The sequence below is a fragment of the Rhinoraja longicauda genome, chromosome 9, assembly GCF_053455715.1.
Source record: "Rhinoraja longicauda isolate Sanriku21f chromosome 9, sRhiLon1.1, whole genome shotgun sequence".
Taxonomy (NCBI): Eukaryota; Metazoa; Chordata; class Chondrichthyes; order Rajiformes; family Arhynchobatidae; genus Rhinoraja; species Rhinoraja longicauda.
The window spans coordinates 65,933,056-65,960,548 of NC_135961.1; the positions used below are offsets into that span (position 1 = coordinate 65,933,056).

At 44.3% G+C, this 27,493-nt stretch overlaps 1 protein-coding gene across 2 annotated transcripts in view; it reads left to right on the plus strand.

Annotated features, from left to right (window-relative positions):
* LOC144596824 (ADP-ribose glycohydrolase MACROD1-like) overlaps positions 1–27,493 on the plus strand; it is a 1,032,359-nt gene that overhangs the window by 169,934 nt on the left and 834,932 nt on the right. The gene's annotated exons all lie outside the window — the stretch shown is intronic.

Genomic DNA, 27,493 nt, shown 5'->3' on the forward strand with positions numbered 1-27,493 from the left:
ATGCTGGTACAAATCGAAGGTATTTATTCACAAAATGCTGGAGTAACTCAGCAGGTCAGGCAGCATCTCGGGAGAGAAGAAATGGGTGACGTTTCGGGTCGAGACCCTTCTTAAAAATATTTATTCAGTGGAGTTCTTGGGGTAGAAGTGATATCAGATTCTATCTGCATCTAAATGAAAACTAATCCTCTTGATGGTCACTTATGCCAAGCAGGATGAAGGAAGTCTATTCTGTGCACACCACATTAATTCTGGCAACAAAACAAAATCCAGAAAATAAACGTGTACATTTTTTCCACTCCCTCCCCAATTCCCCACAAGGCAAACCGTAAGTTTTATTTCGAAGGAAGATTTCAAGAGATTTGTTTAAATATGTGCGTCAGATACAACCTCTCATTCTTCCCTTTTGTTATCTTCAGCATGTTTGTCTGGACATTGAAGTGTTAGTGCATCACACACGACTATCAAAGAGGAAGGTCAATAGCTGATTAGAAACAATGTTGGGTTCAATTGCCTTGTGATTGCTAGGGATGCCAAGGCCATTCTGTGGTCAAACTTCAAATAACCTCCATGCCTTTTGCTCTGGTCACCAGGCGACAAGTAAACACTGTCCTTCCTGCAATAGTTGGAAGGTTTGGACTGTATCTAACAAAAAATATATATTAAACAAGTCATCTGCTTGTTTATTTCATTGCAATTTAAGACCGAACTGTGTCGAAATTTGTTGCTGTGTTTCCACGTGTTCTGCAGAAACAAGACTTTGCACAATCTGCACAGGTACATGGATGGGAGAGGTTAAGAAGGATATGGGCAAAACGCAAGCAGGTGGGACTGGTGTAGATGGGGCATATTGGTCGGTGTGGACAAGTTGGGCCGAAGGGCCTGCTTCCACGATGTAGGACACTGACTCTAATATTTCATTGGTTGCAAACAGGTTTTTACAAGGAATGTGTATTTATGGATAGGAAGGGTTGAGAGATATGAATCTGGGCCAAATGGGAGCAGGTGGGACTAGTGTGGATGGGGCATCTTGGTCGGCATGGGCTAGTTGGGCCGAAGGGCCCATTTCCATGGTGTTATGACTCCATGATTTCAAGTCTGGCATCGTGAAAGGTGCTATAAAATGTCAGTCTTTTTTTGGTGATGTATTCCATCCCTGAATGTAAAGAGCAGAGGGGTTTTGATGGGTGACCTGACAAACACAAACACAAATCAGAGCATATGCGGCAACTACAAGTGTAGTCTGAACAAGGGCCCCGACCCAAAACATCATCCATCCATGAGTTACTGAGTTACTCCAGCATTTTGTCGCCTTTTGTGTATTACCCAGCATTTACAGTTCCTTCTTTCTAACTACAACAGTATCTTGCATTTATATTATGTTTGTGAGATTGTAAAGCACTTGAGATGTTCCATGGAACTGCTAGCAAGTAAACTTTAATACCAAATCTCAAAAGATGTATGAGCATTGATCACCAAAACCTTGGTCGACGAGGTAGGTTTTAAAGTACACTCAAAGGAAGAAAGCAAAAGAGGGGCAAAGCTTGTTTGCGAAGGACTTCTCAGAGCTTCAGGCTTTGGCAGCTGGGAGCACTCCTCAGTGGTGGAGCAATTAGAATCAGGCCTCAATAGGTGGCACATGATATTTTACACTTTACTTTAGACTTTAGTCTTTGGAGATACAGCGCAGAAACAGGCCCTCTAGCCCACCAAGTCCGCCTCGACCAGCGATCACTAGCACTATCCTACACATGGAAACATAGAAAATAGGTGCAAGAGTAGCCCATTCGGCCCTTCGAGCCAGCACCGCCATTCAATATGATCATGGCTGATCATCCAAAAATGTACAATTTTACCGAAGCCGATTAACCCTCAACTCCGTACGTCTTTGGAGTGTGGGAGGAAACCTGGGCACCCAGAGAAAACCTGCACAGGTCACCGGAAGAATGCACAAACTCCATACAGACAGCACCCGTGGTCACAATCTAACCCGGGTCTCTGGTACTGTAAGGCAGCAACTCTACCGCTGCACCACTGCGGCACCTCGGAAGGTTATAATGATGGAGGGGATTACAGGGGATGGGGAAGGCAAAGACGTAAGGGGGTTTGAAAACAAGAAAGAGAAGTTTAAAATCAGTGATCACTCAGCTGCAAATTATCCTCACTGCCGCGGCAACATGACCACGGAGTACTTAGGCTGATGGAACAGCGATGTATAGTTTCCACGGCCAAACTCTAACACATTGTGCTGCCTTACCTTCCTAACCTGTAGACCCCTTTTTGATATCTGACATTCTATGTCTTGTGGTAACTGTGTTCAATTATTTCTACTGAGGTATTCTGATATGACAGTACTGCTTATCTCCTGGGAGGTGATGCTATCTTAAGTTAATCCGTGGTGAAGTGGACTGTGGTGGTTTCCTTGGACGGTATCAATATTTGCAGAGTTCCTTAGTCTGTTGATATTTGCCAAGGTCTGTGAGAATGTGTCAATATTTGAAAGCAGCTCTAAGCTCAAGATCTCCTTTTCATAAAAAAACCCCATAGGTGTGGGTTATCTTCCAGTGTAAAGTGTGGGCCACTATAACTGGAGTCAGGATTCAGGGATTTGAGGCAGAGGCGAAGACTGTTTAATTTTACAAATGAAGCTCGTCGTTAGAAAATAAAAAATATATAGTTTCCAGCTCAAACCCTTTTACTCGGCTTTGGGAACAGGAGCTGATGACAAATTTTAGTTTAGTTTAGAGATAGAGTGTGGAAACAGGCCCATCAGCCCACCGAGTCCGCGCCGACCAGCGATCCCCGCACTTTAACGCTATCCTACACACAATGCAATACAATACAATATGTCTTTATTGTCATTGTACAGGGGTACAACGAGATTGGGAATGCGCCTCCCATACGATGCAATAATTTAATTAGCTAGTCAGTATTAATTTAAACAACCCAATGAAACAAATTGTAACAGTTTTAAAACATAATAAAGTGCAAGTAGATCTGTGCCGGATCACTGTGTGATGTGACCATCTGGCTCAGCAGGACCGGTTCATAGCAGTTATGGCCCTGGGGATGAAGCTGTTCCTGAGTCTGGAGGTGCGGGCGTAGAAGGCCTTGTATCGTCTGCCCGATGGTAGAAGTTTGAACAGACTGTTGCAGGGGTGTGAAGAGTCTTTGTGGATGCTGGTGGCTTTTCTGAGGCATCATGTGTTGTAGATGCCCTCCAAGGCTGGTAGCTGTGTTTCGATGGTCCTCTGAGCTCTATGGACTACCCGCTGAAGAGCTATGGACAATTTACATTTCTACCAAGCCAGTTAACCTACAAACCTGTACGTCTTTGGAGTGTGTGAAGGAACCGAAGATCTCGGAGAAAACCCAAGCGGTTACAGGGGAGAATGTACAAACACCACACTGACAAGCACCGACAGTCAGGATTGAATCCTGGGTCTCTGGCGCTGCAAGGCAGCAACTCTACCACTGTGCCACCGTGCTGGGCCAAACTTGTATTTTAGCCCTTTCGCAAAAGCTATCTTGGCATTGCCGTGTAATGATGGCACGTAAATCCCAATTCTCTGCCGAGTCCTGGAGAAATTAGGCTCAGCTTTTTGCCACGATGCCCCTGATCCACAGCGATTGCACTCAGGTTTTTCTGGAATGCGACGCTGCAGATGTGCAGCAAGGAAACCAGGGCTTGTCCTGTTGCTTGGAGACAGACATTAAAGGCTAAGCACATTGTCCCAGCAGCAGCCACTTGCATTGTGGTGAATAATCTTCCCTATAAAGCTTGGAAAGATTCTGCACCTGCAAAATTAAGTTAAAATATTCTGTCGTCACACATCCTGCTCAAATACCCTTGACCGGTTTTGACCATTTATTTTGTAAAGGCGAACTTCTGAAACAGCATTGTCCATACATGCTCTTCAGGCTCTGATCCCTGAATGCTGACTCGAGTATTTCTGGCCCATGTTGATGAAGATTTAGCATGCATTGATAAATAGCGAATGCAAAAGGCAAGGCAAGAGCAAAAGGATTCTTAGTTTTTTCAGTTTTAGTTTTCGAGATACAGCGTGGAAACAGGCCCTTCGGCCCACCGAGTCCGCGCTGACCAGTGATCCCCGCACACTTACACTATCCCACACACACTGGGGACAATTTACATTTATATCAAGCTAACTAGCCTGCAAACCTGTGTGTCTTTGGAGTGTGGGAGGAAACCGGAGCAATCGAAGAAAACCCACACAGTCTCGGGGAGAACGTACAAACTCCATACAGTCAAGATAAATTCTTGGAATGTATTTGAACAAAAAAGCATCTAATACTTCAGTTCACTGCTGACGGAGGGCTGCACCGTTGAAGGTGTTTCATTTGTGTTATTAAACCAGGATACTGTTGTTCTCAAGAACGATCACACGGCATTACAAGAATTTATAATAATTTAAAATAAGAGTTTCACTGTCTGTCGGCCTGCTGAGTTTCACTGTTTGTATGACTCACCTTTCCCACAGCCAACAATGGACCATTGTGGGCTCCACCTTTCCGTGATCATCATCATTGCTGGCTTTGATCGTTTTTTTTGCATATCTTTCATTAATTTGTTCTACGTACCTTTTTATTATCTCTTGGTTCTTCTCCCCTGACTCTCAGTCTGAAGCAGGGTCTTGACCCGAAACGTCACCTATTCCTTTACTCCAGAGATGCTGCCTGACCCGCTGAGTTACTCCAGCTTTTTGTGTCTATCTTCAGTGTAAACCAGCTTCCGCAGTTCCTTCCTACACATTATAAGAAACAACCTTGTCCCTGTGTCAAGTCAAGTCAAGTCAATTTTATTTGTATAGCACATTTAAAAACAACCCACGTTGACCAAAGTGCTGTACATCTGATTAGGTACTAAGGAAAAAATGAAACATACAGTAGCACGCAAACATAACAGCACATACAAAACAGTTCACAGCGCCTCCTCAATGAGCCTCAAACGCTAGGGAGTAGAAATAGGTTTTGAGCCTGGACTTAAAGGAGTCGATGGAGGGGGCAGTTCTGATGGGGAGAGGGATGCTGTTCCACAGTCTAGGAGCTGCAACCGCAAAAGCGTTACCTCTGCCCACCTGGCTCACTGTGGCAATGTCTATGGGTTCCACATTGACCCATCTCTTGAGTCCTCAGAACAAGTCATTTCAATGCTGACATTTTCTTTAGACTTTAGAAATACAGCATGGAAACAGGCCCTTCAGCCTTTCAAGGTTGTCGGCCAGGAACGCATTCTGGTGATCAGTGGAACAGGCTGAATTGTTCAAATTAGGAACTGCAGATGCTGATATACACAAAAGAACACAAAGTGCTGGTGTAACTGAGTTACTCCAGTATCTCTGGAAACCATGGATAGGTAGACCTTTCGGGTCAGAAGTCTGAAGAAGGGACCTAATCCGAAACGTCACCTATCCACATTCTCCAAACATGTTGCCTGACCCGCTGAGTTACTCCAGCATTTTGTGTCAGTCCAAAGAAGGTTCTCAACCTGAAGCATCTCCTATCCATGCTCTCCAGAGATGGTGCCTGACCCACTGAGTTACTGCAGCACGTTGTGTCATTTTAGGCTGAATTGGAGCAAGGAAACAATCGCTCAACGCAGGTGACTCAATCCAGCCTGTTCTCCTCCTCATGCTAACCCTTGGTGACGGAGCTAAGCCTTCATCCTCTAAGGAGAGAGTGCCGCAGTCCTGTATCTGTCAACAGGATACCCCGTCGTTCTGGAGCATGACTCATCATCACATCCTTATGTAGATGCGAAGTTGGGCACTAAACACACTGGCTCTGCCAGACATTATCAGTTTCTGCAAATGAGTAACAACAAAAAAAGAATTGAATGCTTAATCTGTTGTCGAATTTTTAAATCGTGATTGATTGAATCTTGGCTGAGTTACAGGGGAAACACTTCGGCTAGACTGAACCAACCACACAAAGGCCGTGACAATATGAACAAGTCAGGGATTGGGCATGTGTCAGAACTGTGTAGATTAATTGAATAATATATTAGGATCATTTATATATTTGAACCTCCCACATGGTGGTACCTTCCCAACAAGTCTGAAGAAGGGTCCCAGCCCGTAACGTCACCTATCCATGTTCTCCAGCAATGCTGCTTGACCTGCTGGGTTACTCCTGCACTTTGTGTTCTTTTGTATAAGCCAGCAAATTTCCCCGGTGTGGGACAAATAAAGGAATATATATATTCTATTATATTACATCTGCAGTTCCTTGCTTCTACCTTCTCAACACCATTGCTTTGAATTGTGCTCAAGACCCGAGAATGTTTCATCTTGGAACAAAGATCGCACGCAGATCTGGTTTAAATTAAATGTTCACATGTAATCCAATAATTTAACATTTCCATCTTACTTTCAGGCAGGGTTCTAGGTTTGCTTTATCCATTTAACTTTTTATGCACTTGGCTGTAATTCCTGGCAGCCACCTTCTGAGCTCTGCCATTTCACAAAATATCAGATGTGTAAAATGAAGATGATTGGTTGTCCAAAAGTTGCAGTTTTGGAAAATAAGCATAAATCGACAAATCAGTCACATTCTTAATGAGTTTCTCAGCTGAATCAGGTATCTCATTAGTCTAAAAAAAGTTTAGTAAACCAGCATCTGCAGTTCCGTGTTTCTACCACATTAGTCGAAGCTTGTTAGGTCCATAAAACATTTATTATCCCATTTAAATCATCAAAAAGGTTATTGTTTTTGCAAGGCAGAGCCATGAAAGATTGCCAGATTAACTGATTCAAATGTGGAGGAAGTTTATCTCAATATTGCTGTGTTGCAAGCCCCTATGCATATTTTTACATTGGATTGTCATGGTACTATATAACATTTAAAAGACATTTGGACAGGGGTATATGGGTTGGAAAGGTTTAGAGGGATACGGGCCAAAGGCAGGCAGGTGGGACTAGTGTGAATGGGGCACCTTGGTCGGCATGGGTAAGTTGGACCGAAGGGCCTGCTTCCGTGCTGTATGACTCTATGGCTATGGTTTTGGCTTCTCTTATAAGGAAGGCAAGAAGAGACAAGAGACTGATGATTTTCCCATCTTTGCCCATCACCTCCAAATGAAACAGATGCAAATTATAATCACAAACATTATATATTTTTTAACTTTAATTCCGTGCTGACAAAGCATTAAAAGGTGCAGAGGATGGACGGGAAAAAGACCGACTTATATCCGTAAATACACCTTGGCTGCCAGAGGCGTCTAGGATTAAGCAGTTAGAAATTTATGCGTCAGGCTTTTGTTTGGTTTTGTGCATCAGACCAGTCGCCCAAGTAACTTCCTCAGCTGTGTTTCATTCTCTCTGGTGACTGAGGGGATGCCTTTAAATTGCAGTGTGCCCCCAATGTAATCACAACCTGTTCTATCCGTTTCTTCCCTGGGGTTAGGCATGGATAAACACTGGATGCTTATCTAATCAAGCATTACTCAAAAAGTAGGCTTCACTGTTGACTGGCAAAACCATGTAATTAGAGAGTGGCGCTTCCACATTTTCCCTCAAATCTTTTAAGTGCTTTTTGATTATTTTTCAGGACTTCTGTCCTATTTATAGTGCAAACAGAATAACGATAATTATGTGCACTCTTTCGTTGGTGTAATTTTTTTTCTCCCCCCCCCTCATTTTTATCTTCTCGAGCAACATCCAAAGAAAAGAAAGTTTTAGTATCTTGTATAGAATGTTCTCATCTTTTCCCTACCAGTGCACTATTTTTGGGAGACATTGTTGCATTTTGCTATTTCCTTGCAAAAATGGCGAGTAGTTTGATTATGCCCAAGTTTGGTGATCTCAGTCGGTATCCATGGATTCTGGCAATGATAAAGAACAGGACAAGTTTACAGGGGGAAAAAAACTGCAGATGCTGGTTTAAATCGAAGGTAGACACAAAATGCTGGAGTAACTCAGTGGGTCACGCAGCATCTCTGGAGAGAAGGAATGAGTGGCGTTCCGGGTCGAGACCCTCCTTCAGACTGGGGTCGGAGGGCAGGAGGAATCACAGAGGGGGAGCAGTGAGAGAGCGTGTTGCTAAACTCTCGTCGCAGAGAGGAGGAGAACTTCTTCAAAGTAGACATACCTTGAGGAGAATTTGCAGTGGAGCGGCAAGATGTGTAGGAAAAAAAGTTTATTTCTATTTCCTCTGCCTCTCTTAGAAGAATCTCACCTCTGGGTGATGTTAAAAAATAATCCTACATCTGTACTTCAGACAATTGTGTAGGAAGGAACTGCAGACGCTGGTTTACACCAAAGAAAGACACAAAAAGCTGGAGTAACTCAGCAGGTCAGGCAGCATCTATGGAGAAAAATAATAGGTGATGTTTCAGGGTCAAGACCCTTGTTCAGACAGTTTTGTTGGGCTAGAATATATTGCTCAGACAACATGACTCAAGCATTTGCCTCGTTACTTTTTTAATATTGGTATTTTGTAGAAATTTGATTTTTCATAAGTTTCACACAAGTTTTCACAATACCACGCCGACCAGCAATCCCTGCGCATTAACATCATCCTACACATACTAGAGACAATTTACAATTTTACCAAAGCCAATTACAAGCCCGTAGATAGACACAAAAAGCTGGAGTAACTCATCCGTTCAGGCAGCATCTCTGGAGAGAAGAAATGGGTGACGTTTCGGGTCGAGACCCTTCTTCAAACCTGTACGTCTTTGGAGTGTGGAAAGAAACCGGAGCACCTGGGGAAAACCCACGTGGTCACAGGGAGAGCGCACAAACACCGTACAGACAGCACCTGAGGTCAGGATCGAACCCGGGTCTCTGGCGCTGTAAGGCAGCGGTTCGACCCGCTGCGCCACCGTGCTGCCCTCATTCTCATTGCGCAATAATTCTGCAATCCTGATGGTTCGGTATCTGGCTCACCAGGCAGTGTTTGCTGGTAGGAACTACCCGTTCCTTCTCTCCAGAGATGCAGCCTGTCCCGCTGAGCATTTTTGTGTCTGCCTAAGTGTTTGCCATACTTCCTTCTCACTCCCCAGGGCCGTTCCCGTGCTGCCTTTTAACTTATCCAGTTCACTGGAAAACCTATTATAATAATAATAATAATAATGGGGAACATCCTCTCTTTAAATGGTTGGTTTTAAATGTTGGGATATTAATTGAGGTAACATCTGTATCGCTCTATGACTGTAAAATCCAGTAGATTTGTTGAAAATAACTTGAGTAAAAGGCATGGGTTTCCCACATTCATATGGTCGAATTTTATCCCTTTCTCCCCATCCCCCAAATTAATTCAGTCACCCTTTCTAACTCCGATTGAGTTGAATGAAAAGCATCTGACCACCATTTGCTGTCTGAACCATTACGCTATTTTTGATTGAAACATTAACGTAGTTTCCAGAGAATTTCCGGAATTTTATTCCACATTTCTGTACTACTTTTGTTGCATTTTACTGAATCTGTTTCACTCCTCTTTCTTAGTGTATACTCTCCACTATATTTTGAAATTCAAATAACTAAAATATAATTATATTGGTGTGCTGGATGGTTGGGATGAATGTGGGGCATTCTTTAGTCCCATGTGTGTGACCAAAAATGTGAAAAATTGTGGAATACATCTCTTCTAATTCTGAAAGCATTAGAGGTATATTGTTTTGTACTGTATATATGACTTACATATGTCGAAGTTTATCAAGTGAAATTTTTATATGTTATGCTGACCATGTTTGTTTGGGGACAGAGGTCAAATATGACTGATCACGTGTGTGATCATGTGAGGTCACACGCGTGACTAGGAATGGCCCGTGTACAGAGTTATTTTTCCCAGGATAGGGGAATCAAGAATGAGAGGGCATAAGTTTAAGTTGAAAGGGAAAGATGTAATCGGTGACTTTTTTCACACATAGAATGGTGGTTGTATGGAATGAGCTGCCAGAGAAGATGGGTTGAGGCAGGCAGAATAACGACATTTAACAGACATTTGGACGGGTACATGGCTAGGACAGGTTTAGATGGATATGGGCCAAACGTGGGCAGGTGGGACTAGTGTAGATGAGGCGTCCTCTGTGTTGGCATGGGTGAGTTGGATCTACGATGGGTCCACTTCTGTGTTGTGTGGCTCTCTGTCACATTATTCATTTAAAAAAACTTTATTCAAACCTTAGCAATAAAATCAAATAATAGATTTAAATTGAGAAACGTCGCTGGGAAAATATTTTGCTCAAGAAAATCCCACAAGTGGCAACATTACGGTCAGAAGATTATCTTTTAGTGATTTTGCTTCTGAACTGAGGCACATGTTTTAACATTTTCCATCATCTCTGCATTGGCCCCAATATTCCATAAAATGCAGTGAAACATATTGAAAATAAAATGAGATTGATCCTGCAACTTTAATCAAATCACCCCTGTTTTTCCGCAATACTACTCCACATCATGTGATAACGAACACAGACATTGTTGTTGAACTCGTAGAGGAAATCGTTTCTTGAATACTGCCATTTTTATTTTACAGCAGAACAGTGGTGTCAAAGGGCAACTAGCTCTGCTCTGAGTTATTAGTTTAGTTTAGAGATGCAGCGCGGAAACAGGCCCTTCAGCCCACCGAGTCCGCGCCGACCACCGATGCCCGCACATTAACACTATCCTACACGCACGAGGGACAATCTTACATTTATACCAAGCCAATTAACCTACAGATATGTACGTCTTTGGGGTTTGGGAGGAAACCGAAGACCTCTGAGAAAGTCCAGGTGGGTCACGGGGAGAACGTACAAACTCCCGTAGTCAGGATTGAATCCGGGTCTCTGGCGATGTAAGGCAGTAGCTCTAACACTACGCCACCGTGCCACCCTAAATTATTAAATAATTGTTGAAAACAGGTGTGGGCATGTCTGTCAGATTGTGAGAACTATTATAATTTGTAACGTTCTCTTGTCTCTCTCTTTGTTCTTTAGATTTCTTTTATTGCTTGTATTAATCTTGGTGGCATAGTGAGAAGCTAAATCAACATCCACAGCAATGATCATTACCCTTGGATAATTCGGCAGTATCGGCAATATTTTCTTTAGCTCTTTCCCACTACAAGGCTAAACAACCCTAACGAGCCTGTTCTCCAGATGGTGTCATCTGCATTCATTGCTTTATTTATTTAGATGTTAGGGGGTGTCTGTTTTTCTTAAATTACTGAGTTAATATTAGAAATGCAGAAGTTGACACAGTCTTTAAATCTCTTTGCCATTGTGTCAGTTGCTTTCCCAAAGTATTCCATGCACTGTTATTTTGTCCTCACTTCAATAGTGTCCTGTCTAGAAAAATAAACGTCAGTTCTCACTCACCATGGAAGTGAAGAGTCGCTTAATTAAGTGCATTACTAAACAAGCAGTGGCATTTAACTCGGCAGAATAGTATTGGAAGGGCAAAATAATGTGGTGGAGCGTCTTAAAAAGAGGAAAGAGTTTCACTCCACAACTTTTAATCGAACTACCAAAGTAAAAATCCTCAGTGTTTCAAATGTTCCTTTTCAAACTTCCACGATAAAACTTAATGCTGCAGCTCGGATTTCAGTCGGAGAAGTGGATACAGGAAACTCGGTGAAGCTTCACACAAATTTTTCCCTGTGGAGTTCCTTTCTATCTTCCTGGTTCCCGCGTGGTTTACAAATCCCCCCCACCTTTCCATTCCCCGCACACTGAAGTTCAGAAATGGCCTCTGCCATTATTCTCTGCAGAAGGCTCGCTGAATCACATAATGGTGCCTCTGACCAATCTGTATCTTCATTTTATCCGTATTTGTTATTATTTTATCCCCAAGTCACTTTTAGATTGTTACTGGTGGAATGTCACTCTCTTTCCTCAAGAAAGATCGCACTTTCTGAAACTCTGTTTGCCTCCGGGGGAAAATCTAGATGCTGGATCATGTTGGTGTCGGCCGCTTCCCTCTTTTGTTATCAGATTTCGCTGACCTTAATGCCTACTGGACAACAGCTGCCTGATGTGTCTCGACATTGAAGTCTGAAGAAGGGTCCCGACCCGAATCATCACCTATCCATGTTCTGAGGAGATGCTGCCTGGGCCACTGGGTTGCTCATAAGTTCATAAGTTATAGGAGCAGAACTAGGCCATTCGGCCCATCGAGTCTACTCCACCATTCAATCATGGCTGATCTATCTTTCCCTCTCAACCCCATTCTCCTGCCTTCTCCCCATAAACCCTGACAACCGTACTATTCAAGAATCTATCAATCTACGCATTAAAAATATCCATTGACTTGGCCTCCACAGCCTTCTGCGGTAATACATTTCACAGATTCACCACCCTCTGACTAAAGAAATTCCTCCTCATCTCCATTCTAAAGGTACGTCCTTTTATTCTGAGGCTGTGGCATCTAGTCCTAGACTCTCCCACTAGTGGGAAACATTCTCTCCACGTCCACTCCATCCAGACCTTTCACTATTCAGTAAGTTTCAGTCCTCGGACCACTATCGGTCGGTACTCACCACTGCTGACCGGGAGCACCCCACAAGAATTGCCGTTTCAGAGATGCTCTAACCCAGTCGTCTGGCCATAACAATTTAGCCCTTGTCAAAGTCACTCATGTCTTTACTCCTGCCCATTTCCCCTGCATCCAACACATCAACTTCAAGAACTGACTGTTCACTTGCTGCCTAATATATCCCACCCCTTGACAAGTACCAATGTAACAAGATAATCAATGATATTCACTTCACCTGTCAGTGATCATAATATTTTAGCTCATCGGTGTATGTAAACATAATACTTTTTTGTAAATGCTGTAACCATCCTAAGACAACTAGAGAGCAGTCCTGGGCTACTACCTACCTCATTGGAGACCCTGGGACTATTGTTGATCGGACTTTACTGGCTTTATCTTGGCACTAAACGTTTTTGACGTTATTCCCTTTATCATGTATCTGTACACTTTGAATGGGTCGATTATAATCGTGCATTGTCTTTCCGCTGACTAGTTGGCACGCAACCAAAGCTTTTCACTGTACCTCGGTACACCTGACAATAAACTAATCTAAACTAAATAAAACTAATAAACAACAAAAAACTACAGCATTTGTTAAAAAAACAATAATGATAGTGCATAATAGTGTAAATAAGGACGCTATGAACCCAAATATGTGAGACGTTATTCACACATACATCTGTAACTTACTTTGCTTGTGTAAGCTTTCCAACAAGGTTGAAATGTGTTACAGCTAACAAAATAAGATGGATAAAAATTGGTCTGGCTTCAAAAGGTTGTGTGGTAACAAATGGAAAATGGGCAGTTTGGGTAAAATAAAGCTCAGATGCATAGTTACAGTATTTGTTTATGATATGGAACAAATTGACTGCCTTGCAGCTCATGGCACAAGGCTATTTGTGCACTTCATTAGTTTAGTTTAAAGATACAGCATGGAAACAGGCCCTTTGGCCCACCGAATCTACACCGACCATCAATCACCCATTTCTCTCAAGTTCTGTGTTATCCCATTTTCTCATCCACTTCCCTACATGCTAGGGATAATTTTACTACAAACCCGCACGTCTTTGGCATGTGGGAGGAAACAGGAGCACCCGGAGGAAACCCACGTGGTCACAGGGAGAACGTGAAAACTCCACACAGTTAGCACCCGAGGTCAGAATCGAACCCAGGTCTCTGGCGATGTGAGGCAGCAGCTCTACCAGTTGTGCCACAATGCTATCCTAGCAGAGCAGAAAGCAATATTGGTTATCTTCACACTGGAGATTGGAGCTGATTTATCGACATAAACTTGTTCAGCGTGTTTTTTTTTCCCCGATTCCTTTCAACAAATCTTTAAAAAACTCAAAAGGAAAACCTTGGACAATGATGGATTGTCTTTCTAGGAAGGTTTGACTGGTGTGAGACAGGTTTTGATAAGAATTGGGTACTGAGGTGCACCATGAGAGTGTTTATCAGAACAAGCTTTACATTCAGTGATTTGAACAATATCTGAGGTAAAGCTTCTAGTTTGAGATCGACTGCATTAGAAATAATTAACCAGAAAGGGTTCAAACTGAGATGAATTTGGGGGAAATGTGAGCACTGAACTTATTTTCATTGGGGAATGCTTCTCAAGAGGACATATGATACTGCTGTTCAGAATAATGGAAGGCAAAGATAAAGTGGAAGTAAACAAGTAATTAATCTCGAACCACAGGCAGGGGATCAGAGGGCAAGGGTGCAAAGTTCGAAACCCTTGTGTAACATCTGAAAATATGAAACAAGGATTCTCCAACAAGGCCTTGGAAATAGGGTTGCCAACTTCCTCACTCCCAAATAAGGGACAAGGTGACATCACCACCCTGCGCCCCGTCCCACGTAACCTCACCCAGCCAGCGGCCATGTGCTCCTGCTCCACCAATGGCGGCCGCCCGGGCCGGGAGGCGGGTTGCTACGCAACCTCCGTCTGGCGGCGCCCGGGCCTACACTGTCCAGGACTGCTGCAGCCCCTGCCTACAGAGCCCCTGCCCCTGGGGTACAGTGTCCGGGCCTACAGTGGCCGGGCCTATGGCGCCGTCCGGCCTAATAGGGGACAAGAGCGGTCCCGTATGGGACAAACCAATTTAGCCCAAAATACGGGATGTCCCGGCTAATACGGGACAGTTGGCAACCCTACTTGGAAATGTGGAACAAATATTCAGAGAAAACTCAGTAGGAGGAGGCCCCTCAACATTCCATTAGATCGTTCCATCATCTTTTATACTCTTTCCTGAGAATAATTACAGTTCAGAAAATGTTGTACATTCGGGAATAACTGCCTGCATGTTGACCTATCTAGAAATACATTTTTGTGTCTATTAAAAACCAAACATATCATGCTGGCCTGGCAATCTCTGGGGAGGTCTGATGGCAAACACGAGAAGGCACGTAGATTCATGCTCCACTGGCCCAACCAAAGCCCATCTGGTGTAAAGTTAACAGTGTCTACAGCACAGAACCATGAGCCTAAACGTCTGCTCCCACCCTTCATCCTCCAACGCTTGCAGTCTTTTCATTTTCTCTCCTTCAAAGCTTTACCAATTTTCCCGTTTAATATTTCCATACTGTTTTGTAGGGTTGCCAACTTTCTAACTCCCAAATAAGGGACAAAAGCTGATGTCACCGCTCCGCGCCCCACGTGACCTCACACAGCCAGCGGCCACGTGCTCCCGCTCCACCAATGGTGGCCTCCCGGACCGGGAGGCGGGTTGCTACGCAACCTCCAATCGGCGATCACATTCGGCCCCGCTCCCCGAACACACTCCGTAAGCCTACACTATCTGGGCCTACAGCGTCCCCCGCTCCTACAGTGTTCGGCCCGACAGTGTCCAGGCCTACAGAGCCCCCCGGGCCTAATACGGGACAAGGGCGGTTCCGTATGGGCCAAACCAATTTAGCCCAAAATACAGGATGTCCCGGCTAATACGGGACATAATCTCTGGAGAGAAGGAATCCAGAGATGCGGCCCTTCTTCTGAAGATGAGTCTCGACTCAAAAACGTCACCCATTCCTTCTCTCCAGAGATGCTGCCTGTTCTGCTGAGTTACCCCAGCTTTTTATGTCTATCTTTGGTTTAAACCAGCATCTGCAGTTCCTTCCTATGTGACCTAACCAGATTAGATTCAAGTTTCTGCTTACTGAAGTTGATACTTGTATGTTAGTCTCATTTCCAATCTGAGCGTTTGTGGTATTAATCAGTGCAGCTTCATTTAAGTCACCTCGTGGATTGAAAATATCAAAATGCAGATTACTCTTTTCTAGAGAAAACATCTTAGCTTTTGCATTATTTCCTGATGACAGCTATCTCTTACTGCTCTATAAATAACCCAGACATACCAACGTCTGCATTACAGTGTCACCCATCTGGCCCCATCTGCCTTCTCAGATATTCAATTAGATCATGGCTGATCCCTGTTGTCTGGACACTGTTTTTTTGCACTAACCGGGTGTCAGAGGTTGTGGGGAGAAGGCAGGAGAATGGGGTTAGGAGGGAGAGATAGATCAGCCATGATTGAATGGCGGAGTAAACCTGATGGGCTGAATGGTCTAATTGTACTCCTATCACTTATGATCTTATGAACCCTATATCCTTTGTCTCTCTTAATCATTTGAAACCTACCAATATCACTCTTGGCTAGAAGCATAAATTAAACCTGCAAGGATTCACTTGCTTTGGTGTACAGGAACAGGGGGAGGGAAATTTGGATGCTGTTTGACACTTGGAGAGAAGTATTTTCTCTTGTTTGTCCTGCATAACCAACTCGTTATTTGGACAGAAAAATATAGAAACAATGAACTGCTGATGCTCGTTGACAAAAAACTCCCCACAAAGAGCTGTAGTAACTCAGCGGGTCGGGCAGCACCTCTGAAGAACATGGATCGGCGATGTTTCGAGTTGGAACCCTTCATCAGACCCGAAACGTCACCCTGAAGAAGAGTCTCGACCCGAAATGTCACCTATCCGTGTTCTCCAGAGATGCTGTTTCACACGCTGAGTTACTCCAGTACTTTGTGTCTTTCTTTGGTAAACCAGCATTGGCACTTCTTTGTTAATACACTTCTTTTTTTCGACTCAATTGCTATTGTGATAAAGATCAACATGAAACCTGCCTTCCTAACTGCATATTAACTTTCAGTCATTCATTGATAAGGACACTTGCATCTGAAGAATATCGACATTTTTTAATCTCTCACCATTTAGCAAATGCTCTTGATTTAGATTTTCTCTATCAAAGTCAAATATCTCTAGGCCGGCTCGGTGGCACAGAGGTAGAGACCCAGATTCGATCCTGACCAAGGGTGCTACCTGTACGGAGTTTGTACGTTCTCCCTGTAACTGCGTGGGTTGCTCTGGTTTCCTCCCACGTGCCAAAGATTTGCAGGTTTGTAGGTTAATTGGCTTCTGTAAATTGTCTCTTGCGTGTAGGATAGAACTAGTGTAGAGGAGATCGTTGGTCGGTGGGCCGAAGGGCTTGTTTACACGCTGCATCTCCAAAGTCTAATCTCATTTTCCCACATTATGTTTCATGTGCAAGTCCTTGCCCATTCATTAAACTGGTCTGTATCACCCTTTAATCACCCTCCTGGGCACGGTGGCGCAGCGGTAGAGTTGCTGCCTTTCAGCGAATGCAGCTCCGGAGACTCAGGTTCGATCCTGACTATGGGCGCCGTCTGTACGGAGTTTGTACGTTCTCCCCGTGACCTGCGTGGGTTTTCTCCGAGATCTTCGGTTTTCTCCCACACTCCTAAGATGTACAGGTAGGTAGGTTAATTGACTGGGTAAAATGTAAAAAATAAATTAAAAATTGTCCCTAGTGTGTGTAGGATAGTGTTAATGTGCGGGGATTGCTGGGCGGCGCAGACTCGGTGGGCCGAATGGCCTGTTTCCACGCTGTATCTCTAAATCTAAAAATCTAAATCTAATTTCCCTCGTTCCTCTTCACTGCCCAACTTGGCACCCAGCTTTGTATCGCATTACATGTCTGAAGAAGGGGGTCTCAACCCGAAACGTCACTCATTTCTTCTCTCCAGAGATGTTGCCTATCCCTCCAGGCCACTGAGTTACTCCAGCGTTTTGTGTCTGCAAACATAACATTTTGTTTCCTTATTCCACCCCGCCCAACCCCATCCAAACCATTGGTATGGAAGGGTGAACAAATGAAGCCCCAGCAGTGATCCCTGTGACACCGCACTAGATAATGAAAACACCTCTCTTAATTGTAGTAGTTCAAATGTCAGAATGTTGAAGTGCAGAATATTGGTTTCCATCAACGGAATATCACTTGTTATTGCTATTGTGAGCGTGCAACGTAGGTTCACTGGGTTAATTCCCGGAATGGCGGGACTGTCATATGTTGAAAGACTGGAGCGGCTAGGCTAGTATACACTGGAATTTAGAAGGATGAGAGGGGATCTTATCGAAACATATAAGATTATTAAGGGGTTGGACACGTTAGAGGCAGGAAAAATGTTGCCAATGTTGGGGGAGTCCAGAACCAGGGGCCACAGTTTAAGAATAAGGGGCACGCCATTTAGAACGGAGATGAGGAAAAACCTTTTCAGTCAGAGAGTTGTGAATCTGTGGAATACTCTGCCTCAGAAGGCAGTGGAGGCCAATTCTCTGAATGCATTCAAGAGAGAGCTAGATCGAGCTCTTAAGGATAGCGGAGTCAGGGGGTATGGGGAGAAGGCAGGAACGGGGTACTGATTGAGAATGATCAGCCATGATCACATTGAATGGCGGTGCTGGCTCGAAGGGCCGAATGGCCTCCTCCTGCACCTATTGTCTATTGGTGGAGCGGGAGCACGTGGCCGCTGGCTGGGTGAGGTCATGTGGTGCGCGGGGGTATGGGGAGAAGGCAGGAACGGGGTACTGATTGAGAATGATCAGCCATGATCACATTGAATGGTGGTGCTGGTTCGAAGGGCCGAATGCACCTATTGTCTATTGTCTATTGTTGACTAATAATGAATGCTCCCGAGCAAGGACTTTGTAATGTAGTTCGTCCACGAGACATGCCTCAGTCCGCGTCAGAGATGCCAACCAAATGATCTAAAGAGATTGGCACGTAAAGGAAAGAATGTGGATATTGTGTGAGTAATAGAATCGCGGTTGTCAGTTTAGCTGACAGGCCAATTGAAAGAAGCAAAGACTGCTGCAAATAATTGCCGTTCAAGGACTTGCACCGTCTCGAAGTAAATTGCCACCATCTCAAAAGTCTGTTCTCTTTCCCTGATGAAAATTAGAAACAAGGGTAATCCAGCAGCTCAGTGGCAGATTGCCCTAGGCTCCAGAAGCCGGGGAGGGAGAGGAAATTAAACATCCAGGATGTTCATGGTGAGAATTGGAAGTTGTTCTCTGGAAAATACATCAGTGTTATGTACACATGAACAATGCAAGCAACACTGCTTCAACAACTTGCCACAACATGCATTTAATTACTAAACATAGCACCTGGAAGAGAATAGGATCGTACAATTACGTTTTTTTTTTAGAGATACAGCGCGGAAACAGGCCCTTCGGCCCACCGGGTCCGCGCCGCCCAGCAATCCCCGCACATTAACACTATCCTACACACACTAGGGACAATTTTTACATTTACCCAGCCAATTAACCGACAAACCTGCACGTCTTTGGAGTGTGGGAGGAAACCGAAGATCTCGGAGAAAACCCACGCAGGTCATGGGGAGAACGTACAAACTCCGTACAGACGGCGCCCGTAGTCAGGATCGAACCTGAGTCTCCGGCACTGCATTCGCTGTAAGGCAGCAACTCTACCTCTGCGCCACCATGCCGCAGTATTTCTAGATGGACTTTCTACTTTTAGTTTTGATCTCACCAAGCACTCTCCTTCATGCAAGAGCAAATATTAACCAGTAAATGAGACACAAGGAACTGCGGATGCTGGTTTACAAGAAAAAAGACGTAAAGTGCTGAAGTAACTCAGCGAGTCAGGCAGAATCTTTGGAGATGTGTAGGAAGGAACTGCAGATGCTGGTTTACACCGAAGATAGACACAAAATGCTGGAGTTACTCAGTGGGACAGACAGCATCTCTGGAGAACATGGATAGGTGACATTTCAGGTTGGGACCCTTCTTCGGGGTGAGGTTTTGGGTCTGAGGAAGGACACTGATCTGAAACATAATTTGAGTCAAATTTCCTTTCAGAGGCAAATCTGAAATCCTTTCAGATTTGCTTTCTTTTCATCTTTTAGCCCTTCAATGTGTTGACTTGCAAGTAGAAAGCGCAAAGTTGCCAACCTTAATTTAAAAGGACACAAAGTGCTGGAGTAACTCAGTAGGTCAAGCAGCACCTCTAGAGAATGAGATAGTCTAGCACTTTGTGTCTTTTTTTGTAAACCCGGCATCTGCAGTTCCTTGTGTTTATGCCATGCTTTTTAATTTGGTTATTTTAGCCATGCTCCCTATTTTAGTCTCCTGTGACTCATAGTCAAACGTACCTGTTCGACCACTTGATAAAATGTGAACTGGCATTTTATAAATGGCGGGAGGTTACCTCTGAAAGTCTCTACCTCGGTTTTGCCTCGAAATGCTCGAGGCATTTCAGGAGACAAGTCTGTTTTGTTTGCAGCTTTTGATCTTCAGCGATGATGATTGTACCTTATTCTCTTGTTCTTTTCATTTTGCATATTATCAGCGTGACTCACAAATAATGGCAAGGCTTAAAAGTTTCTCAGCATTGTCAGGTCAAGCCTTGGTTACCATAGCTACAGCTTAGATCCGTGGGTCAGAGGGCAAGTGGATTAATGATGTCAGGCACATCTTTGAACCTTTTTAACACCGTTTTATTGTGCACTGAGCAGCTGAGCACATTAGATTTGACAAAAGGTTTTTGATTGTTGCAAATAGGCAGATCTTTGGAGCCGTCTTTTTGATTGGAGACTCGCTCTGTCACAGTGGAATGCATGACGGGGAGGGGGGGGTGTGGAGGGGGGGAATGGGTTAATGTCATCGGCTGCACCTTGGCAGATTCGATGTGGCAGAAGCAACGTGAGCAAGGGGGAGGAAAAGCCAATATCACGATAATCTGCATCGGAACCATCATTTCCCTGATCATCTATTATTTATCATCAGGTCCCAATATTGAGATTGATGAAAGTTTGAGTGTGTGTGTGTGTTTATATATATATAAACACACACAAACACACACACACACGCCGTCAAACTTTCATCAATGTCTCAATATATAAATTTGAGTGTGTAGAAATATATGTATATATTTATATATTTATATGTAGGAAAATAACTGCAGATGCTGGTTCAAATCGAAGGGAGACACAAAATGCTGGAGTAACTCAGCGGGTCAGGCAACATCTCAGGAGAGAAGGAATGGGTGACGTTTCGGGTCGAGATCCTTCTTCAGACTGAAGTATATTTATATGTGCATGTATGATATAAAACAATATCTAAAATTAAATATATATATAGATTATATTATATATAAGGATATATCATAAATAACATACCCTTATATATAATATACCCTTCTAAATAATGCATCCGTATTTATAATATTTCCTTCAAGAAATATATAAACACACACACACGTATACACTCAAAAGATACACATTCAAATACATTCAATCTTTCGTCAATGTCTCAATATTGAGACGAGGTGATCAAAAGGAGATGAGTCATATATATATATATAGATTTTATATAATACAGACACATTATATATATATATATAAAAAATATATATATTATGTGTGTGTGTGTGTATATAAGACTCCAACATCTGCAGTTCCTTGTGCCTCTTTATTTCCAGCAGATATGAAACAATGTCTGTACTCCCTTATTTTAAATTAATTTGACCCATTTTTCCTACACAACCGCTTGTATTTAAATGTAAACCGATTTAAATTTTATTCGATTATTGAACCTGAGATTTCTTGATTTAGTTGGTTTGATTTAGAGATACAGCATGGAAACAGGCCCTTCGGCCCACCGAGTCCATGCTGACCAATTGTCACCCATTCACTAGTTCCATGTTATCCCACTTTTGCATTCCACACACGAGAGCCAATTTACAGAAGCCAATTAACCTACAAACTTGTATGTTTTTAGTTTAGTTTAGAGATACAGTGCGGAAACAGGCCCTTTGGCCCACCGGGGCCGTGCCGACCAGCGATCCCCGTACACTAACACTATCGTACACCCACTAGGAACAATTTTAACATTTACCAAGCCAATTAACCTACATACCTGTACGTCTTTGGAGTGTGGGAGGAAACTAAAGATCTCAGAGAAAACCCACGCAGGTCATGGGGAGAACATACAAATTCCGTACAGACGGCGCCCGTAGTTGGTATTGAACCCGGGTCTTGGACGCTGTATTCGCTGGTAAGGCAGCAACTCTATCTCTGCGCCACCGTGATCGCCCTTTGGAATGTGAGAGGAATCTGGAGTACCCGGAAACCCATGCAGTCACAGGGAGGACATGCAAACTCCATACAGAAAGCACTCGTAGTCAAGATCGAACCCGGGTCTCTGGTGCGATAAGGCAGCAACTCTACCGCTGTGCTACCATGCCTCTTTGTATTTATTTAACTGTCTTTATTTATTGTCTATTTTCAATAGAAATGTTTCTCATCATATTTAGACCTTGTTGAATGACAAATAATAGTCTAGTCTTGATGGTCTCTTTGTCGAAGCCAATTAACCTACAAGTCTCGGTGTGGGAAAGAAACTGCAGATGGTTTAAATCGAAGGTAGATACAAAATGCTGGAGTAACTCAGTGTGTCAGGCAGCATCTCTGGAGAAAAGGAATGGGTGACATTTCGGGGTGGGTCAGAAGAAGGGTCTTGACCTGAAACGCCACCCATTCCTTCTCTCCAGAGATGCTGCCTGACCCGCTGAGTTACTCCAGCATTTTGTGTCAACCTGCAAATCTCTAGGTCTTTGGAGTCTCTATCCCTCTCGATGTACCATCACTTTTGGATGCTAGCTGATCCCGACTGCTAGATTCCCTGGATTGAATGTAGGAGGTCAGCACAAAACAAAAATGTTACATGGCATCCGTCACAAGAACACTTGTTCCACTAGTGAAAAATTTAAAGATAATAAGCGTCTTAAAACTCCGAACACTTTAAAGGTCAGCCCTCGACCTTGTTGATGGATGGGCTGGGAACATGCCACCCGACACGACATGTCCAATTCAGCTTCAAAGCTTCATGCCCACCCGGGGAAGGTCAATTGGACTGAAACCAGTTGTAAATATTGCAGCAGGCCAATACTCTTGCTCCCTTGTTCGCCCTCTGTCTTCATTGAGCAAAGCACGGTGGCGCAGCGGTAGAGTTGCTGCCTTAAAGCGAATGCAGCGCCGGAGACCCAGGTCCGACCCTGACTGTCTGTACGGAGTTTATACGTTCTCCCCGTGACCAGCGTGGGTTTTCTCCGACATCTACGGATTCCTCCCACACTCCAAAGATGTGCAGGTTTGCAGGTTAATTGGCTTGGTAAAATGTAAAAATTGTCCTTGGTGGGTATAGGATAGTGTTAATGTGCGGGGATCGCTGGTTGGCGCGGACCCGGTGGGCCGAAAGGGCCTGTTTCCGCGCTGTATCTCTAAACTAAACTAAACAAAGTGCCGGGAAACTCAGCGGGTCAGGAACCATCTGTGGAGGGAATGGACAGGTGATGTTTTGGGACGGGACCCTTCTTCAGTACGTTTTCCTTCGTACTTTTCTCATTGTAGAGGCTAATGGGGCAAAATTGTGCCAGTAAATCTCAATACCCCTCGCCCTTGCTTGCTTGCTCCCCCTCATGCACGTGTGTGTTCAAACCCAGGTTCGTGCACCTGTATTTTAATACGGATGCTCTCCGGCTCACGATGCTTCCACTTGCGATAGTTCGACTTCGCGATGGTGCAAACGGCAGCGACCCGTGGCGAGCCGCCGCTCGCTACCGGCCACGTGATCAGGTGTATTAAATGCATTTCGACTTGCAAACTTTTCGGTTTGCGATGGGTTTCTCGGAACGTAACCCCATTGCAAGCTGAGGAGCACCTGTATCAGTAAAAAGTTTAGAAGCTCCAGTGTTGCAGTAACTCAGCTGGTCAGGCAGCATCACTGGAGAACGTGGATAGGTGACATTTCACAGAGTGCTGGAGTAACTCAGCGGGTCAGGCAGCATCTCTGGTGAACATGGAAAGGCGACGTTTCACAGAGTGCTGGAGTAACTCAGCGGGTCAGGCAGCATCTCTGGTGGACATGGATAGGTGACGTTTCACAGAGTGTTAAGCTCTATCTTGCACCAAACCTTATCCCCTTTATGCTGTATCTATAGACTGTGGACGGCCTGATTAATCATGCATTGATTTAAACTAGCATCTGCAGTTCTTTCCTACACATTGATTAATCATGTATTGTTCATAAGTTCATAAGTTCATAAATGGCAGGAATGGAGAACAGACAGGAGTGGAGAACCTTCGTTGTTGCCCTACATGCCAGGAGGCATAATGGGCAGTAAGTAAGTAAGTTCATAAGTTCATAAATGATAGAAGCAGAATTAGGCCATTCGGCCCATCAAGTCTACTCCGCCATTCGATCGTGGCTGATCTATCTTTCCCTCTTAACCCCATTCTCCCACCTTCTCCCCATAACCCCTGACACCCGTACTAATCAAGAATCTATCTATACCTGCCTTACAAATATCCAATGACTTGATCCCCACAGCCTTCTGTGACAATGAATTCCACAGATTCAACACCCTCTAACTGAAGAAATTCCTCCTCATCCCCTTCCCAAAGGAACGTCCTTTAATTCTGAGGCTGTGTCTTTTCGCTGACCGGATAGCGGGCAACAAAAATGCTTTTCTACCGTACCTTGGTACACGTGACAATAGACTAAACTAAAAGTAAAGGAAGATAGATACAAAATGCTGGAGTAACTCACCGGGACAGGCAACGTCTCTGGAGAGAAGGAATGGGTGACGTTTTGGGTCGAGACCCTTTTTCAGATTGGAAAGTAAAGGAAATTTAACTATAATGCAGCAACGTGGGATTATTTTCAATACAGAGACTATTGTGGATCAAGCTGGCAGAAAACCTAAACTAAACTAAAAATAAGAAATATGTATCCGAATCAAATGTTCAGCGCAGTGAAGGCATGCTGAGGTGCACGGTCAATTTCTGTGGACGTCATTTAGTAAAATACAGGGAGCTGGAGATTACCAGTTCTTTTATTTGCGGTTTCAGCCTGCACAAAAGCATAATCACATGCTTTCAACTTTCTCAACATCAGCCTCTCTATAGACTAAAATGGAATGTATTTCAGAATAGTTAAAAACGCGGACAATTAGATTAATAGCGCGGTGTAAAAAGCTGCAAAGGCATGTAAAAGGCAGCTTACGCGAGTTTTTGTCAGTCCTCATTTAAAGGGGAGAGCAATCTGGTGATCTGAACCAAAGCCATGAATGGCAGCAATGTTGAATGCTCAGTCTGGTCTGCACATTTCCCTTGGGAAGGGAGCGATGCCCGGAGCCATACCCTTCCAATAAGCAGTTTCTCATTCAATTATTAAGACAAATGTTCATCGAGCTCTTTTGTGCCGAAACCCTTCAGGATCGAACAAAACTGAAGTCTTATGCTTTTCAAACAAAAAATCATCCAACTTAATTCCTTTGATATGATATATCAATTGTCTCACGAAGGAACGGAGGAGTTCGTACTTTTGCCAATTAAGAGTTCGAGTGATTAATTGTTGAATTTATACCGAATTGTGGAACATACGATAATAGGCTAAACAAATTTTGATAACTTTTGATTAAAAAATATAAGAGGCAGCATTTTCCACTGCTCAAGCCTCTATTCTTGGCCATCCATTCTTCAATTATCTTGGAGAACAAAGATAACCTCAGGTTAGATTTTTTTCCTCCCACTACCCAGTAAATTTTCTTCATTGTTCCTTGTATCTATATAACACATTTTGCTGTGAAAAGTTTGTAGATATTTTTGAAACCAAAAATGAAGATCTATTTCTATATTCCATTTAGACAATAGACAATAGACAATAGACAATAGGTGCAGGAGTAGGCCATTCAGCCCTTCGAGCCAGCACCGCCATTCAATGCGATCATGGCTGATCACTCTCAATCAGTACCCCGTTCCTGCCTTCTCCCCATACCCCCTCACTCCGCTATCCTTAAGAGCTCTATCCAGCTCTCTCTTGAAAGCATCCAACGAACTGGCCTCCACTGCCTTCTGAGGCAGAGAATTCCACACCTTCACCACCCTCTGACTGAAAAAGTTCTTCCTCATCTCCGTTCTAAATGGCCTACCCTTATTCTTAAACTGTGGCCCCTTGTTCTGGACTCCCCCAACACTGGGAACATGTTATCTGCCTCTAATGTGTCCAATCCCCTAATTATCTTATATGTTTCAATAAGATCCCCCCTCATCCTTCTAAATTCCAGTGTATACAAGCCCAATCGCTCCAGCCTTTCAACATACGACAGTCCCGCCATTCCGGGAATTAGGGTTGCCAACTGTCCCGTATTAGCCGGGACAACCCGTATTTTGGGCTAAATTGGTTTGTCCCATATGGGACCGCCCTTGTCCTGTATTAGGCCCGGACGGCGCTGTAGGCCCAGGGGCCGCAGTAGTCCCGGACAGTGTAGGTCTGGAGGCCCGGGCATCACCTAGCAGAGGTTAGGTAGCAACCTGCCTCCCGGCCCGGGAGGCCGCCATTGGTGGAGCGGGAGCACGTGGCCGCTGGCTGGGTGAGGTCACGTGGGGCGCGGGACGGTGACGTCACCCTTTGTCCCTTATTTGGGAGTGAGAAGTTGGCAACCCTAATTCCATTGCTTCTTGCATCTCTGAGATCCAAATGTTGTTCAGTCTAAAAGAAGATTGAGGGGTTTCACCTCATATTATCCTGGGTGTAACTCTCTTGCCTTGCCCGTAAACGCGTAACTCTGATCCTTCTCAGAAAGGCACAGTTCATCCAAAGGCCATTAGCTTCTGACAGTGTTACGGCTGATGATAGACACAAAATGCTGTTGGAACTCAGCGGGACAGGCAGCATCTCTGGAGAAAAGGAACAGATGACGTTTTGGGTCGAGATCCTTCATCAGACTGGGTGGGAGGAGTCAAAGGAGAAGCTGTTGATCGTGAGGACCAGCTCCGCTGATCAGAGGACAGTGTGCATAGAAGGAAGTTGCCTGGTTCTGCCCTCGTCGTGGAGGAAACGGAGGGTTTTAAGGCCTTCCTGGTGGGGGAGGGAGATGTAGAGTGACTGGACGTCCATAGTAAAGATGAGGGAACGGGGAGCTGGAAAACCTGGAGCTGGCAGACTGAAGAAGGGTCTCAACCCGAAATGTCACCTATTCCTTTTCCCCAGAGATGCTGAGTTACTCCAGCATTTTGTATCTATCTTCGGTGCAAACCAGTATCTGCAGTTCCTTCCTACACAGTGTTACTGCTGAACCTGGTTCCTTCTTGTTCCTGCATTGTGCCGTATCCTGGTACCCTACACAATGCCTCGTGTTTTGGCCTCTCCATGGCTGTGTCCTTCCCTCTCTCTGGCTTCTCCTTCACTAGTAGAACCCTGCTCTCCCATCTCAGACATGCTATCTTTGAACTAAAGATGTATTTTTTAAATGAGATACAACAAGGAAACAGGCCCATCAGCCCACCGAGTCCATCAATCACCTGTTCACACCAGTTCCATGCCATCCCACTTCCGTGTCTACTCCATGTACACGAGGGACCAATTTCCAGAGGCCAATTAACCTGCAAACCCGCACGTCTTTGGGATATGGGAGGAAACCGGAGCACCCGAAGGAAACAATAGACAATAGACAATAGGTGCAGGAGGAGGCCATTCGGCCTTTCGAGCCAGCACCGCCATTCAATGTGATCATGGCTGATCATTCTCAATCAGTACCCCGTTCCTGCCTTCTCCCCATACCCCCTTACTCCGCTATCCTTAAGAGCTCTATCTAACTTTCTCTTGAATGCATTCAGAGAAT